This window comes from Vulpes vulpes, chromosome 8 (genome assembly GCF_048418805.1).
Source record: "Vulpes vulpes isolate BD-2025 chromosome 8, VulVul3, whole genome shotgun sequence".
NCBI lineage: Eukaryota > Metazoa > Chordata > Mammalia > Carnivora > Canidae > Vulpes > Vulpes vulpes.
The window spans coordinates 10,216,653-10,234,586 of record NC_132787.1 but is presented as its reverse complement, the minus strand read 5'-3'; the positions used below and the strand labels follow the sequence as shown (position 1 = coordinate 10,234,586).

At 38.5% G+C, this 17,934-nt stretch overlaps 1 long non-coding RNA gene across 1 annotated transcript; it reads right to left on the bottom strand.

The window, feature by feature from the left end:
- Positions 1 to 8,072: 8,072 nt before the first annotated feature.
- Positions 8,073 to 13,664, bottom strand: LOC140599886 (uncharacterized). The gene is made up of 4 exons (XR_012002886.1): positions 13,484 to 13,664; positions 12,854 to 12,988; positions 11,963 to 12,088; positions 8,073 to 10,032 (listed from the first exon to the last, which is right to left on the bottom strand). It is a non-coding gene; the product is annotated as an uncharacterized lncRNA (long non-coding RNA).
- Positions 13,665 to 17,934: the final 4,270 nt, after the last annotated feature.

Sequence of the window (17,934 nt, the reverse complement as noted above, 5' to 3'; positions counted from 1 at the left end):
CCTCACAACACCCCCTAATTAGGGGCAGGTACTACTATACTAGCATCCTCTGTTGGCACATGAGGGAATGATTCTTGAAGGCATGTTTTTTTTTTTTTTTTTTAAGACACAGATTAACTAACAGATCTGGCAAGAGGTAGAGCTCATATAGATCCAGCTCTCTCTGTCACCAGAACCCACACTTCTTCCCATGATGTCTGTCCATCCAGTGAAATGCCTTCATTTGTCAAATGTGGAAACTGAGGCGCAGGGAATAAATGAGTATTCATATACCTTGTTAATTCTCAAACCATAAATGGAACTCAGACATCTTCATTCCCAGCTCAATAATCTCTTACCCATTCTTGAAAATCATAAACCCTGACACATTAATTGCTATTGTTTGAAACTTACCTCAACTCCAATCCACTGACTTTAGTGACCAAAATTCACCCTTGGTTAACTGACCGGATGCATTTTCCATCTCAGTGCTCCTGACCAAACTGAGATGACTCTATTTCCATTCATTGATTACATAGAGAATATATTTTAAACTCAGATACTTGAGAAAAATTTTGAATTAGTACCCCTCCCTATTCTCCCAACACTGTAATGTAAGGGAAGCAAGAAGCAAGGGCCACTATCAGAAGCTTTTGGGAGAATACTCAAAATAGGAACATGATAGTAGCTAAACATTACTATAATAAGGCAATAACCTAGGCCCATCTAATTTATTAATTCATTTAAAACGCACAGAATCGTACCACAGAAAATGGATGCAATTAGTATTCACATTTTCTGGTTGGGGAATGTGAAGTACAGAGGGTTCCTGTCATACATTTAGGAAATGGCAGACTGTATGTGGGTCTTGACCCTCTAGCTCCACAGTCCACACTCCTACTGAGAACCTTTTCATTTATATTCACATTTATAATCATAAGAGAATGTTAAATAGGGCTTCTCCAGGCTTTTTTTTTTTTTTAAATTTCAGCTGAGGCCCAGATCTGAGGTCAATGGATATGATCCAAAGGATAGGTTTTCCAACTATTCCAGAAGCCATCACCTGGAACAGTCTATGGAAGATAAGGCTAGAGATTTACTCGAGAGGCATTCCTTCTAGGGCAATTTGTAGGATGATTCCCTAGTGATAGAAGGCAAAGAGAAATCTTTACATACACTACTTGGGTGGCACAGTCATAGGGAAAAATCAACTGGCATCTCATTCCCCAATGAGATGCTTCCTTCGCTGCATAAACTCCGTGGCTCATCCTAGGCTAATACAACAATGATGTATGAGAGTCCCTTGGGGAATCTAATGAATTCCTGGAGTTTGGGGTGCAGACTCTATGACTCTTGCCTGGAGTAGTCTGGAGGTGGTGCATGGATGCAATTGCCTTTGTCTGCTAAATGAGTAGAGAGAAGAGGGCAGTCACGGAAGTGCAGGTTGCATTTCCAGAATTTTGCAGAACCTGGATGCATGAGTTCTAGTGGACCAAGTAAACTCCATTGAATTAAGCCAGATTCCAGCCTAAGAGCTGCTTACCTAACCCCGTGCCTAAGAAACTTGTCTGATGGAGGAAGAAGACCCAGCAGAAAAAGACTGTCTGTGGGGTGCCTGCATGGCTCAGTTGGTTAAGTGTCTAACTCTTGCCTTTGATTCAGGTCATGATCTTAGGGTCATAAGATCAAGCCCTGTGTGAGGCTCCGCACTGGGCATAGAGCCTGCTTAGGATTCTCTCTCTCCCTCACCCTCTGCACCCCCTCCCCATTTTCTCTCTTTTTAAAGAGACAGAGAGAGAAAGAAAAAAGAAAAACATTGGGGTCCACCTTCAGTTCAGAAGTGAGGTGAGGGGCCAAACAATGAAGTGTGTGGGATCAGTGTGTGCACAGACAAGTTAAATCAGGGTAGCCGTGTCTGTGATGTTATGACGTGCCAGCCTGAGCAGTGGCCATGGATGAATCACAGAATTAGTTAGAAACTATAGAAACAACATCCTGTGGCTGCAGCAGAACACTCCAGAAGTCACAAGCAGCACGTGTAAGTCCCTTCACCAGAGAAAGGGGTTTGGATTTCAGTTTTGGCTACTTATCACGCCCCTATATCCCAGTGCAGGAGAAACTGCATGTCAAGGGTTACAGACACTTAATAAATATCCGTTGAATAAATAATAAACACACTGTCCTCTGTAGAGTATCTCATTACCAGTTCTTGCAAAACAGCAGGTCTGGCAATTCTCACCATATTCCTCATTATTTTTTCAAACTTTTTCATATAATAGCCGTCCAGATCTTCCTCAGCTAAACATGCCTCTTTCCCCTTATTCTAGTAAAAGCAATGTCATCTTTTGTAAAACTTAGTCCTCCCCTGCTTAAACTTTTTGACATCAGCGAAGCCGCCAGTCACAGGCACGTGAACCAGGCTCAACCATTCAAAGGGTCCCATTGTTTTAGCAACAGGGATTGTGTAAAGGATTGGCACAAGACTCAAACCTGGTTAATCAGCATTATTCCATAGAAGTGTCATATATGGAAGCAGAAGAGAGTGAGCCTGTCTTGTCTTGGAGTCATGAAGCTCTCACGTTTAGAACCTTAGAGCTGCTGCCACCAGTCGTGTTCGCTGTTGTCGCATGGAGAAAGCCAGTTGGAAGGAGGCACGCTGGGGTTCTGTGTGCACGTGTGTGTGCATGAGCATGTAAGAGAGAGAGAGAGAATGACAGAAGCAGAGGAAAAAAAACAAATGTTCCATAAGAAAGGTAGTGATTACAATTTTTCAGTTTAGATTTTCTTTATTAACATTTTCGTGCTGTTTCAACAAAAATTATTTTCATAAATCAAAAGAAAACACAAACATACATAATAGAGTACATATTGGAAAGACACATGTGAATGTTTATCATCATTTAGCTGATCCGGCCTCACCAGGCTTGCCTATTTTAGACTGTTTATTTCAACTCTGTCACCATGTGTGACACTAATGAAGACTCTAGCTTCATAGTCCATGTGCTAGGAGCTGCATTGTTTTCTGTAACACTCCGGAGTCCCCCATAAATATTTAAAGCATGCCAAGCTTGTTATCTGCAAAGGAGATTCTGGGCAAGAAGTGCGCGCTAAAGCTCCCCTAGAACATTAGAATGGGGGTAAGAGAGTCATTTTAAAATCATAAAGCTTTGTAAAATTCAGGCTGACTTCTCCTTATTTTAGAAGTTGTTTCTCAGTTTTCTCATATATCTTCCTTTGTATATCCTGTTTCTAACTGGATGGTCTTGTTTAGTATTTCTAAAAGGAGATCACCACACTGATTCTTAAAATCAAAGAACTTAAGGCAGAGGGGGGAAAAAAAAAACCTATGGTTGAAAATGAAGCAAACTATAAAATGTTAAAGAAAAGCAAATCAAAATTGTCATGAAACACCAACAGATTTGAAAGTTGAATTATTCAAGACGGCAAATTTTCTGGATTCCAGCTCTATGCTGCAAGAATTGGAAACAGATAACAGAGGCATTGTTATATATTTTTCACTGCCAGCCTTCTGCTGCCACCACAAAGCACCCCAGTCTCTGTCCCCATTGCCAGTCGGCAAGAACCTTGCATGGAAAATAACAAACAGTGTCCCTGGTTTTATTTTTCAGCAAAAGACACACCTTTAGATTTTTACAAAGAAGAAACTCCATCTAAAGTTGTAATTAATCTATTTGTGTAATAATGTACCAGGTAAGGCTTGCTTTTATTGTTTTTTTTTTTCCACAGTTAGGCATGATTACAAATATAAAGACTGGATATAACAGGGCAGATAGTTTTGGAAAACGCATAAAATTCCCATTTCTCTCGAACTCATAATCTTTGAATTGGCATCGCCCCACGGTTATGCTAAAATCACATAAATGAGAGACTCTCCAACTTCAACTTCCTTGCAAAGTTTGATGCCTTCTAGCTCCACGCATTTTTAAAAATAATCGAGACATCAACAAAAAAAACTGAATTAAATTGACTTTTCAAAGACACTCTTCCTTTGTTGTTGTTGTTTTTGTTTTTTAATTTCCTGCTCCTCACTTTAACAGTACTTGTCCATAGGGTTTGTTTCCTACATGAAGGCAGTCCTAGTCTCTGTGTGATTTGAAGAGTTCTGAGGAGGAGCCCTGCCCACATACTTATTTTTATTCTCCTCAGACTAGTTTGTATGAAATCCCACATCTCTAGAAAGCCACAGTCATGCTGCAGGGAAATTCCTGAAACAGGGAGGAGGAGGAGGAGGAGGAGGAGGAGGAGGAGGAGGAGGAGGAGGAGGAGGAGGAGGAGAAAAGCTGGAGTGGGCTGGCCAGCAAGGGAAGGGAAATATGATGGCAACACCCAGCAAAGGAATAACTAAAAGGGCGTAACGTCAAAGGAGAGGTGAGTTTTTCCTTCAGACTCAAGTGATACAACATGAGAAAGCACTACTACAGAGCCTGGTATACCAAGCTTGTGTACAAGTATTTCCTTCCTTCCTCGCTTCCTTGCCAGTTCTCCGTATAACAGAGAACGAGACTGATGGGGGATACCCCACATGTCCAACAACGGGTTGGAGTTACGCTAACTTGGTAGGTACCATGCTTGCAGCAGACTTGTTCTAGACAATGCATGTCTAATAAAATAAGTTTGGAAGGTCTAAAAGTTCCCACCATATCTCTCAGCTAAAATTACATACAGATGCTGCTCAGTGCCTGTATTAACTTGTAACTGTGAACAAATTATAAGGTTTTAAGATCACAGAAAGGTTTTTGAAGTTGAAAATAACCACCATTACAGACAAAATAACCTGTCACTTCTTTTAGAGTTCAGGAAAATAAAATGTTGGTAAGAAAATAAAACATTCTGGCTTCATGCCAGAACATAACATTACACTCTCCCACATACTTCTAAAGTGCTTATCTTAAGTGTCAGCAAATGGCTGTTTGTTTAAATCCATCTCCCTTAAAAATATTTAAGGTCTTTTCCATTGACAATACAGAGTGTCTGTTATATACAAGATTATATGTTAACTTTGTTCTAAAAGAATAGCATCTGAACTTTTATTTCATCTGAATCAAACTCACCTTCATTGTAAAACTCACCCACAAATCAAGGAAAGAAAACTATTTGATATATTTAACGAAAAGGGTGATAACTATCTACATTTTAATTCCGCAACATGACTTTTTTCTGGCTTTCATTATTTGAAACAAACAACATGCCAAATTTAGAATCTATGCATGACACCGTAAAATGTCCGTCTACAGATATTATATTTTATAATAATAAAGTTTTAAGAAATATGTAACTTCAGACAAAAAGGCCTAATTATCATTTTATTCCATGGTTTTGAAAGTAATTATTTAATCACAATATGTAACTGATAGGAAATGTAAAGGAGGTTGCTTTCACCAACACTCTGATTAATCAGAAAATACGTGGCATTAGCTCTCAAAGGGGAAAAAAAAACTAGTTCTCTTGAGATTTCTCATCTGCAGCTGTATTCTATAGAGGTCTAAAAATCATTGAAATGAATTGCCCCAAGGTTCAACCCAAATTTTTTCTTTGAAGGGCACACTGAGGGTAAAGTTTTGAGCCTAATTATTATGCCACTTCAAATACACTCTTTCAGCTGGATCCGTGGAACACAGCCATCCGCACACGGGTTCAGCATCGCAAACGTCTACCCTTCTGACCCTTCCTTAGTTCCTCTTCCTGCATGCCACACTTTTCTGGCTTTTATTTTCCCTCTTCCATCTTTCTGACTCTCCAAGAAAAAAGAAAAAAAAAAAAAAACTAATGTGAAAGAGACTGGGCGTGTAGTTTCACAAAGAGAATCTAGCATACACGGAGTCAAAGCTCTCTGAATCGTTGGCTTCAAATAATGACTACCAGGAAAATGCTTCTTAACTGTCACTGCACTATCAGTCCTGATATGCCAAAATGCCAGAAAGTTCAAAATCTGAGAGTGCCTTCTGAAGCGTACCATTCATACATCACCCCATTCAGCATGAGGATTATCATTTAATTTTGTATTAGTGGGTCTAATGCTTTTGGCTATTTTGGGATTGTATTAATTGGTCTAAAGGTCAGAAGATCTAGGATCTCCTCTACCCTTAGAACTCTGTGTAACCTTGAACAATTCATGGTTATGCACATGACCTGTTCATGCCCATGACCTGTTCCAAATCATTTGTTCCCTCATTGGTAAAATAAGGAAGCTGGACCAAATCAGTTTCTAGCCTATGGGTCAAAACCCCCTTCAGGGCCATGAAGTTGCTAAAAAGGGTCAGATAAATCAAATATATAACTGAATAAATACAACTATCATACAAATAGAGGTAATACTAATACCTTCACTGTGTGCAGATACTATTGCTGTTAGTAAAATAGAAGTTCATTTAGAGACTTATTAAATTCAAAAATGCATTTTGCTACTTTGCATTTTTATGAATCATCCAATAGTAAAATCACGACTGCTATGTGAGCAGTCCCCTTAAAATGGTTGATGAAATCTGAGATTACTGCCACGTCTCAAATTCTAAAAATCCTTGGAAAACAAATTCCATGCAAAATTCCTAGGCTGCTCTCTAGAAGGACTATAGAAATTTTAAAGTAGAGTTAAGGGACATCTCTCTGTCCTGTGGCCTCTTTTCTGCCTCACTAGCCAAGGGTGACCATTACTGGGTATAGGAGTATGGATTCTAACCAGAATGCCTTCAGACTCCAACTGGAGCTTGGCACACCAAAGACTTTGAAATATGTTTCTTTCTCTGTCTCATAATTACCCACGGAGATAGTCTAGCCCGTAACAACTGCAACGTTCTTCTTTGAGTGCAAAACATCAGCTATGAATTCCATGTTAGAAAATAGTTTTAAGAGACCACATGAGAAATTTCCCATAATACTTTTAGAAGAAAAATAAAGTAGCATTGGGGAAATAAAATACTTCTACAAAGTTAGTCCCAAAAAGATAAGAAAAGCTGTTTTCTGTATCCATTGTGATGCTTTAGATATGATAGATTTTCTCTTTTCCTTTTTTCTTTCATTAGTCTTATACTAAAATATATGTGTCCCAAACTGCCAAGTGGGCTAACGTCCTTAGCAGGGATAGCAACTAATTAATTATTAAGATAACTTATAATTATTTCTTTGATTGATTCATCCACTATCTTTATCTCTATTGTCCACATATCCCCACAACCCCTCCAGTGGAATCTTCTCAGGTTTCCATACCTCCCAAATCTCAGAGCTCTGGATCCCTCTGAGCAGAGTTCAGAATGCTAATGCTTACCTTCTCTCTATATTCTGATTTCTTCCAGATAGAGTTCATGTTGTCCCAGTGAAACCACCCCTTTCCCATCCCTGCTTGATTCCAGTTCACTCCCTACACAAGTCCATTCAGCTCTGCCACCTGAATTGTTTCCCTAGAATACATTTACTTACATTAACAACAGCATCCAAGTTTTTAAAAATTCTTCAGTTACTAGCCTACAAAGCTTTATAAGCTGGATGTGAACCTGATTTTTTAGCCTCATCTCCAACCAGCCGAATCTTACTTTTACTTGAATGAATGCACCATGATGTTTTTGTGATGCGACTTCTTGTATCTAGAATATTCTGTCTCCAAAGCCTCCTCACCCCTGTATCCTCCTCTCCTGTCAAGCTTTTATGTAGTCTCCAGGATCCAAATTAAACACCCCTCCTATATTTAGCTTTCTCTTACTCCTTTTTCCATAGTGGAGTTGATTGAGTCCTCTGTGAGGCATTAATAAACATGTGTGTGTGATATATCATACTAGACACTGAGGGTACAAACGTTTATAACAAGACAAGTTCTTCCCCTCAGTGAGCAGACTAGTAAAGACTAGAATCCTGTAAAGAAATAAATGCAACTTTTGTGAGTTCTATGACAGAAACCAGGACCCAGTGCAGTGGAGCACAAATAACAGAGTGATCAATTCTAGCAGAGAGGAGAGGAAATGGATCAACAAAGGCACCAGAGGGGAAATCATCTTTGAGCTGAATCTTGAAAGAACACTAGATCCACAACAGAGAATAAATAATGATTGAAGAAGTAGGAAGAGTCTATTCACTCATTCAGGTATTCATTCGACCAACATTTATTGAGTGACCACATGTCAGGCACTGGACTAGGTACTAAAAAACGTGAAGATAAAATACATTCTTTACCTAATAAAAGATAAACAGGTAAATAAGCAATTATATTACAAAGGGTATAGTAGACTGCCTCTAAAATAGCCCCCTGGGTTAAGGAGAATAACTCCAACTTCATTTTTGATATTCAACCCCTGACAGGTTTCATGCCCCAACTTCCCCTTTCCCTTTTGCTCTATATCAAGGTAAGAATATAAGAAGCCTTGGCTCTACCAGTTAATGCTCATGGAAAAGTTCAAACCGCCCTAAATCCATTCCTGTGGGAACCCTCACTGAAGTCCCACTTTCCACCACAATATAAAAACCAAAGCCACTGCCTTCTCTCTTCTCTCAAGACTTTCCAGACTGGTTTTTGTACCTGCCCTACTTTCTTCAGAAAGACCCATTATGTGAGTAATAAATATTTATAAACTGTCTTGATGCATGTGTGGTGTCATCTGTCTTAACATGTGAACCGATTATGAGCGGGGGTTTATTGCCCTCCACAGGGCAACTGTAGAACACCCTCAATGATCCCAGCACCCTGGTGTTTATGTTCTTGTATAATCCCCTCCATCTAAGAGTGGGCTGAGCATAACCAATAGAATATACCAAAAGTGATGCAACCTATCACTTTTAAGTAATAGGAGTAAAGTAATCCTGTGCATTTAGATTGCGAAGACTTTGGTTTCTTGCTCGTGCTGTACTGCTGTCTTCCTCACACTGATGGTAACCAGCTAGCATGTTGTGAGGTACACTACGAAGTGAGTACTGAGGGAGGCCTATGGTCAATGGTCAATGAGGAATGGAGACCCTCAGGATATCAGCCTACATGAAACTGAACCTACCAACAGCAATGTCAGTGAGGTCTGAAGTGGACTGTCTCACAGTTGAACCTTCATATGAGGCCACTGCTTTGATTCGCATCTCCAGTGTAACCTTGTAAAAGACACTGAAATAAAGGACCCTGTTAAGCCATGCCTGGATTTCTTCTGACCCCCAGAAAGTGTGATTCAATAAATGTTTATCATCTTAAGGCACTGGTTTTCAGGGTAATTTGTTAAACATCAATAGATATCTCATATAAAGGAGTATGGCAGTGATAAAAATATCCCAAGATAGTATGATACTTCGGGGTGGTGGTGAGGCATGGGTGGCTAACTTAATGTGAACATCACGGTAAAGCATGGAGACATGAGAAGTCTGACAAATCCATGAAATGTGGGTGCTTAAAATAACTTAGTATGGCTGAACTAGAAAGTCGGAGCATGTTCTGTCTCTGGCTGAGCCTGGAAAGATGCACTGAAGCAGGATATGCAAATACCTTGTAAGGCCATGTTAAGAGGCAAAAAGAAGTCATTAAAAAATTCTAAATAACATAACAACAGGATCATATTTATGTAACCTGAACCTGTGCTGTTTTCACCCTCTGATTCAGACATGTCTGGGCAGGTTTTAAGGGCTAGTGGCCTGGGCCCTCAGTAATCTGATTGCATGAGTAGTCTAGAAATATCCTGGAAAATAAGTCAATCTGTAAGAAGCAAGGGTTCCTAGGACTCTTCGAGTCAGTAAGAGAAGAGGAGTTCTAATTGTAGCAGTGCAGTATCTGCCACTCAGATTATCCTTCATTCCAGCCTCTATGGATTGATGCCTGAGCCCCAAAAAGAAAAAACTGCAGTCACAAGCAGAAAATCTAAAAGGACTATTTCACAAGTTTCCCATGAGACTCAGATCCCAAAACAATACCATCAAATCAACAGCAGTGTAGTCAGTAGATTTGGCAGGAAGAAAGGTACTGGCTGCTTTGCAAGGACATTGGCATCTTAAATATTAGACACCAGCACTGGCGTCAGTGCCCTGGTAAGGACTCCAGATCTTCCAGAAGGCATTATTCTCTTCTTTTAGGAGCTAGAACAAGAGAGAAGAAAAATAGTGGACAACAAAAAAACAACCCCAAAAACAAAACAAAACAAAACAAAAAACTAGAGCATACATGAAACATCACTGGTCCCCTGGTTCCCATATCTGGAGAAGAATTTGAGGAAACTAGAGTTTCTTTGATAGGGACATTGGGGGGGGGGGTAAAAAAAAGAAGAGGAATGCTACTTTTTATTAAATTTTATTCTTTATTTTTTATTTTTTTTTTAAATTTTATTCTTTAAGACAGTTTAGATTTACAGAAAAATTGAGCAGATAGTACAGTTTCCAGATCCTTACCCCTTGCAGTTTCCTTGATTACTGACATTTTACATTAGTATGGTACATCTGCTTACAATTAATGAAACAATATTGATATGTGATTATTAACTAACAACTATAGTTTATTCAGATATCCTTAGTATTTATCTAGTGTCCTTTTTCTACTCCAGAATTCCACTTAGGAGACCACATTACATTTAGGTTGTCATGGGTCCTTAGGCTTCTCTTGGCTGTGACAGTTCTTTAAATTTCCCTTATTTTCAATGACCTTGACAGTTTTAAGGAGGATTGGCCAAGTATATTGTAGGATTCCCCTCCACTGGAATACTATGGGTTTTTTCTTATGATGGGACTGCATTACAAGTTTGGGGGAGGAGAAATTTATTTTGATATTGAAGTTATGGCCATTTTTATCTCCATACTGCTTTGGCCTGGGAAATGTATAATGTGTTATATTTGTATTTTGGAAAGATCACTAATGTAGAAGAAAGAGGGAGTGTGGGCAATAAACTAAGTGGTGGCATGACCTACTTGGAGGCTATTGCAATGATTCAGATAAGATATAATAAAGATCTGAGCTAAGGCAACTGTGGTCTGAAAAATGGAAGGGAAAGATACAAGATATGCTAAGACCTTAGAAAACGCAGAATTCTAAAACCAATTCTATATGGATGTGAGGAATCTGCAAAAGTGACTGAGAAGAAATGGCTCAAAATGTGGAAGAAGAGCCGAAAAAGCAGATTACCAAAGCCAAAGGGAAAAACATCTCAGGAATGCTTGTAGTCCAATAAATGAGGGCCAACATGATCTTTGGACTTGGAAACTAATAGGGTTATTAGTCAGGGACAGCAGCATGAGCAGAAACTCTGGAAAGTGAATTGGATGAAAGGAAATAAAAAATAGTGAATGCCAATATTTCTGATTCTAATTATAAAGAAAAGAAGAATCATCAGGGTAGATGTTCAAGAGATATTGAGAATTAGGATGTTTAATGATATGTAAGACATGAGCATATATTTGTAGGCCACATGATATGGAAGAAACCAGTAAAAAAAAAAAAAGATTGAAAATATGGCAAAATGAAAAACTGGTCTGAGAGCAGATAAAAAGATGAGATCATTAATTATAATAAGCTACACACAGTATTTACCTATCCATTTTGGGGGGTGGGATCGGGCTTTGATGCACTCTTTGCAATAACCTTAAAAACACTCCTAGGTGGTTAAGTGTTGCGATTATCCTCATTTTATAGATGAAGAAACTAAAGCATAGAACAGTGTGAGTCAAGATTTGAACCCAGGTAGATTGACTCCACTTGTTTAATTACTACTATATATTGCTTCTGCAAAGCGTGGGTGGTAGCCTGAAACAGCAGAAGAGGTAATCTGCAATATGGAGGGAAAGCAACAAATGTGGGTGGCTTGGGTTGGTTGCATAATAAATATTTGTAGGATGAATGAAAGAATAACAGAGTGCAGATATAGATATGTAGCTATAGGGGCAGGAAGTTGATGGAGGGCACACTTTACAATACTGTTTACATCACCATCTATGAATGTGTAACACTTCATACATGAATGGTATAGCACTTGTTTCATTACATTACAATTCTGCATTTCACCTCTGTTTCCTCGCTTACCTAAATCCCACTTCCTCAGCCAGGAGAGAGGCTGGGACTGACTTGTCCCTTGGATTCCTTAGGCCAGAACTGGAAAAGGCTTCAGAAGGTGTCACAGGCAAGGAAGGAGCAAAGCTCAATGAAAAGCTGAAATTCAAAAAGCTGAAAATCAAAGTTCCCCATAAAGATGGAGGCAGCAGAAGCAGGGTTGGAATCCAAGAGAATAGAGGCAAGGATTTGAAATCCTGGCAGTCGAGAACCAGAGAGAGGCCTGGGAAAATGAGCTCAATGGGTTGTCACATTCTGAGTCTGACTTTCAGCTGCCACGCATAGTGATCGATGGCCAAGCTGGCAAGTTTAAACGGTCTTGAGGAGTCAGTACCTCTAGGTAGTGAACATCTTAGGGGCAGAAGATTTGTCTTTTTTACCGACAGTTAAATTCTTAGCATCTGACACAGTGCCTCTCTATACTAGATAGAGAATGTGTTAAAAACACTGAATAGGCCAGAACACTAATCATCTATAGGTCTAAAATGTTTAGAGTGATTACTGTCTAAATTATAACATCTGAATTTGAACTTGAGAATTATACTATAATGTCATTTGAATTTGCAATATGTCCCTGGTTTATTATTGGACGTTACTTACCCATATAATATATAGTCCTATTTAAGATGATAAATGATTACCCTTCAAAGGGAACAATAATAGAAACACGATTCATAAATTTATTAATCATTCTTTCTAATTACAGAGAGTCATAGAATCCCCAAACATTTTTACTGGATACATGTGCAACCCAGCTGCCTCTCTCTAGTCTTCACATTTCCCCAAGTTTGTCAGTTAAATTTGATCAGGGAAATAGAAACACTATTAATAATTGTAATCAGTAATTTATCATGGAGATTAGACCTTATGAAATTTGGGGAGCTAATGAAAAAGCTATAGAAGACCATTATTTCTGCCTCTGGTGGTGGGCCCGGAGTCACTGTAGGTCAAGATTCTAGTGGTCTGAACATGAAGAGATGTCTGAGGACAAACTGGGACCTGAAAGGACAAAATGAAAGCCATGTATACAAACTAGACCCCACATCTGTCTCTTACCATCTTAAAATTCGAGACGCAAATGACCCGAAGAAGGGATGGATCCCCTTCTCCACAGAGCTGTACACCTGCCTGGCCCAGGACTCTAAAAAAGCTGAAGGAATACATGGGGGAGCGGTTAATCTGCTGGCCCTATTTGTGAGTCAAATGATTTATTATTTGTATTAATTTGCTAAATTAGAAAAACAATAAATCGTTTGACTCCCAGATAGGGCCAGCAGGTTAGCCACAACAGACGTTAAGGTTCACCAGTGCCTGGAACTCTTCACCAACCTTCAGATCGTAGTTGCTGCTGCTTTTCTTATGTCTCCCAAATCTCACATAGATTTGTACTTTGTCAATTGTAACCGAGAACCGTATAGAAAAAGGAATTCTGGGAAATGTCGTTTTAGATTAGCTGGGTGGGTACAATATAAAATAACCATAAGTAACACTTACGTGGGCTGCAAATTTGTGTTTGCCCCTCGTTCAGCATCTCCCCTGCTGCAAAGCCTTGCAGAATGTTTCCAGGTTGTTGGCAAAGTCCTCACATTATCTTGTTTCCACTTGAGGGTAGGCACAGCTGAGTCTCTGATGAAACTGTAGATTCCCGAGAGCAGGGGAAGTATGACACAGCACTAGAAGTGACCCAGCCAGTGCACTTCCTTTTACTTCCATCTACCAATAGGAAACACTAGATGTCAATGTCACCTTCAGTTCCTAGAACAGCCACCCACAGTACTAGAGAAAGGAGGAAGATTTCAAATGCCTATGTCTAGATAGCTCCACTTCCAGCTTCCATATCTGCCTACACCTGCTCCTCCCTCAAAGTCAACAAAAAATAAATGACATTTAATATAATATTCTCTTTACATACTTAGCATATAATAAGTACTCAGTAAATAGAAGCTATTATATATTATTCATAGCAATCCACATGCGTGTGCACAAACATATATGTGTGTGTATGAATACACATCCTTATATATTATCTGTTACTTATATCAGAAGAAAATAATTGCTCTTTCCATATTGAGCACATATGCGAAAGAAAGAAAGAAATTCATCTACATAGAAATGGGAAATGGAGTGCAAGAGGCAAAGAGGTATTGAGTGAGGAAAAGTGCAGTGAGGTAAAACAGACACTCTCATTAAATTAACTGTTGCAAAATCTCGTCCATATTCCAATTTTGAATCTACCAACAGATATGCTTGAAAAGTCTCTATGATGTCAAGTAAACTGAAATCAACTGCCCTTGACCTTAGTTTTTAGTATAAAAATAATACTAGAGCATCTGAGGACAGTGAGTTCTAACAAGTTTCCAGGGTTTCTCATAAGAACAGATGGTTGTGTACTAATTTTTCACCTTGTTTTAAGCTGCTAAATCATAACATGTGTTTATTATGCTTAAATCCACAAAGTCGAAACAATGTTAATTTCTTCCTGGCATTTCATATGCTTCAAATGTTTTTTATTGTTTTCCTAAATAAGGCTATTTCAGTCGTATGGCAGGGAAATCTCTGTATTTACCATGTTTTTCTAATTTAGCAAATTAATACAAATAATGAATCATTTGACTCACATTGCTAATGAATTCCCTAATGTGTGCATTACTCACCAAATAATTATTGAGATCCCACTGTGTGCCAAGTATTGTTCTAGACTCTGGCAAAAAGAGAAATAAGTGTCAGTTTCTAACAGATTTATTAAATCTACTACCAGGGTAGACATACATTTTTTCAATCACTACACAATGTGATCAGAAGTAAATACAAAATACTGTATGGTAAGAAAGGAAGTAATAATTATTCTGTAGGAACAGAAAGAAAGAAATAATGGTATTGCGGAGGTGATATTTTAATTGGGTATTAAAAAGAGCGGCTCAGACAGAAATAGTCAAAGAGAATTTTAAGCAGAGAAAAAATGGTGAGCAGTGTCAGGGAGAGCTGAAAGATCCTGAGACATGCCGGTTTAAGGCAAATGATGCCCCAGGGTGGAAGCATTAGCAACAGAAGCAAACAAACACAGCAGGTATATTTGGAAAGGCATTTGGAAGAATTTGGAGTTTGTCCTGTCAGAACAGAACCCTTTAAGGATTTATTTTCAAAATATTGACTTGGCTCAGGTATTCAAAAATGAAAATCAAATAAAATGGTATAGAAGTAATATTTTCCTGAGTATCTCTTCTTCAGTTTTAGCCTGGGCACCACAATATTATACTAGGTTTCCAAACAATTTGGAATCTATTTAAAAAGTCTGCTAATGAACTATGTAACAATGGTACAAAGTAAAGACATTGTGGCTGATACGAGTCTGGGAGTAAGCTCAGAATAGAATGCTGCTTCCAGGTGAAGTTCCTCTCTCTGCCAATTTACTGTGGAAAGATTTATACCTTAAAGATTCAGGAATCTTTTCCTTCCAGGTTACCCATCATTAGTAATTGTATGCTATCTGTAAAACAATGTTTTTAATGATTCAGCCCTATAAAAATGTAAATAAATACTTAAAGATGTATAAGAGCAACATATTTCTTTGGCATGAGATGGGGGCGGGGGGCATCTGCATAGAAAAGATGGAAGAAATAAGGAGTCATGATTTCAAAGAGGCCAGGGACTGATTTATTAGAACACAGCGGAAGAAAGTTTGTATGTGGAAGTTTATGTTGGGATGCAACATCTTTGAATAAATAACAAATAATCCCAAATAATATTTGAAACAACCCTAGAAGCTCACATTCTCAAAAAAGAAGCAAGAGCATTGATAGAAGGAAGTCTAAAACAGATTGATATTCAGAATGCTACCAGGTCAGAGAGGAAAGGAGCAAAAGAGAGATTACTATAATGTATTCTAATTAGGATCTCTAGTCAGACCAATGATGTGAAAAGGAATTTCTACCATCTCCAAACCAAAAACCACTGCCATCCATAATCTAATTGAATTACATCTAAAAGGACACTAACCCAGGAATTAGGAGACCATATTTTAGTCCCAGTTATACCGTTAATTTCCCAAGTAGCTTGCTGGGAACTATTTTACCTCCTTCAGACCTTCAGACTTCGTTTTCCCAACTATAAAATGAAATGGTTTTAAGGAAGATCTAAATATCTAGATATCTGGATACCATTCATTCCTTGATTCATTTATTTACTTGTTTATTTATCCATTCAACTGATATTTACTATTATTTATATTTATTTTATGATATTTATATTTATTTATCCTATCTGTGTCAGATGCTAGAGATACAGCCCCCTGGGATACAGTAGTGGACAAGATCATCAGAAGCCCCTACTCTCTTGCCATTTACATACATATTTGTCATAGGAGACAAATAATAAATCAAAAAGTAATGAAATAATTTCAGATAGTTATAAATGCCGGTAATATAATTAAGAATACCTAATGAGAAACAAAGATTTGGTTTTGGTACATGTGTACAAATGGATGCAGAATGTGCTTTGACCCACCGTGCTTCATATTTGAGGGATGTTTCTTGCAATTAAATTACCCACTGGTATAAATAGCAAAAATATGATGCTACAGACATTTCACATCTAGTTCTTTATAGATTAGCTGCTCAATTTTGGCAAAACCCCTTTTAAAATACAATTGTAATCTGAAACATATAACATAGAAGTAAAAAGATATTAAAGTGAAATGGAAATGAGAAAGGGGTCATTTAGTTGTCCCCTCTTGGGACACCATGACAGATCAGAAGGTGAGTAATATTTGCCATGTCTGGAAGGGCAACACAAAGGTAGAATCAAGAAGACTGTGTATCTCAGTTTTCCTTATATAATTGCCCTGGGTTATGGACAACTACATTTCCATTGTTTTCTCTCATTAAATAACAAAGGCTTGGCTACACATCTCAGAGCTGAAGAAGGCTCCACCTCACACCTGGTCCTGTATAGATGCTGGAGACCTCTGAATCAAACTGAAGAGGAAGAGAGGAAATAGCCAACATAGAATAAAGACAATAAACTGCTTCCTTTCAAGACCACAAATCAAGACTTCATACTTTAACTAAACATGAAATGCTTTCTCCTTCATTTCTTTTATTCTGAAACTGGCCTGGAAAGATAACACTCTCATCCACATTTCTTGGACCATTGCTAGAGTGGATTGGGGGAAGCCTCTGGAAATTAGCCTCTTATTTCAGGCTAAGAGAAAATCTAACTGTGCCTCTAAGTTTTCATAAGCCAACTAAAAGATCTCATTGGTTGATTCCCTTGAATTTACACTGTCAAGTTTGAATAAACCTACTGAAGGAGGTTTTCATGATTCAGGATGCATGCCTTTGGGCAGGTCCCTGCCATCCTAGTTAGGGATAAATGTAAGCGAGGCTCAGCTCAGGAACTTTCTAAGTCCGGAAATTGTAGAATCCACTGCTAAAGGACTAGCTGCACCATAAAAATCCTTAGACTCTGGCCAAAGTTCTTGATAATAGAATAGCCTTTGATTATCTTTTAGTGGAAAAGCAGGAGGAAGTCAGTTATGGCTAACACCATCTACTGTATCTGGATTAACACTTCTGGAGAAGCTGAAACTCAGTTGCATAAAATCACTAAGAAGGCTTGAAAGGGAAACTCCTTCAATGGGATCTTTCTTTGACTGGTTTGGGTCTTGGAGACTATGGCTCTAACGTGCATTAAAAACTTTGGGAATGGGATGCCTGGGTGGCTCAGTGGTTGAGAATCTGCCTTTGGCTCAGGGCATGATCCTGGGGTTCCAGGATCGAGTCCCACATCAGGCTCCTTGCATGAAGCCTACTTTTCCTCCCTCTGCCTCTGTCTCTGTCTCTCATGAATTTAAAAACAACAACAACTTTGGGAATTATCTTGCTTATAGTTATCATAATAATGTTCCCCGTGTGTTGTATCCTCTCAAAAGTTTTAAATGCAGATTC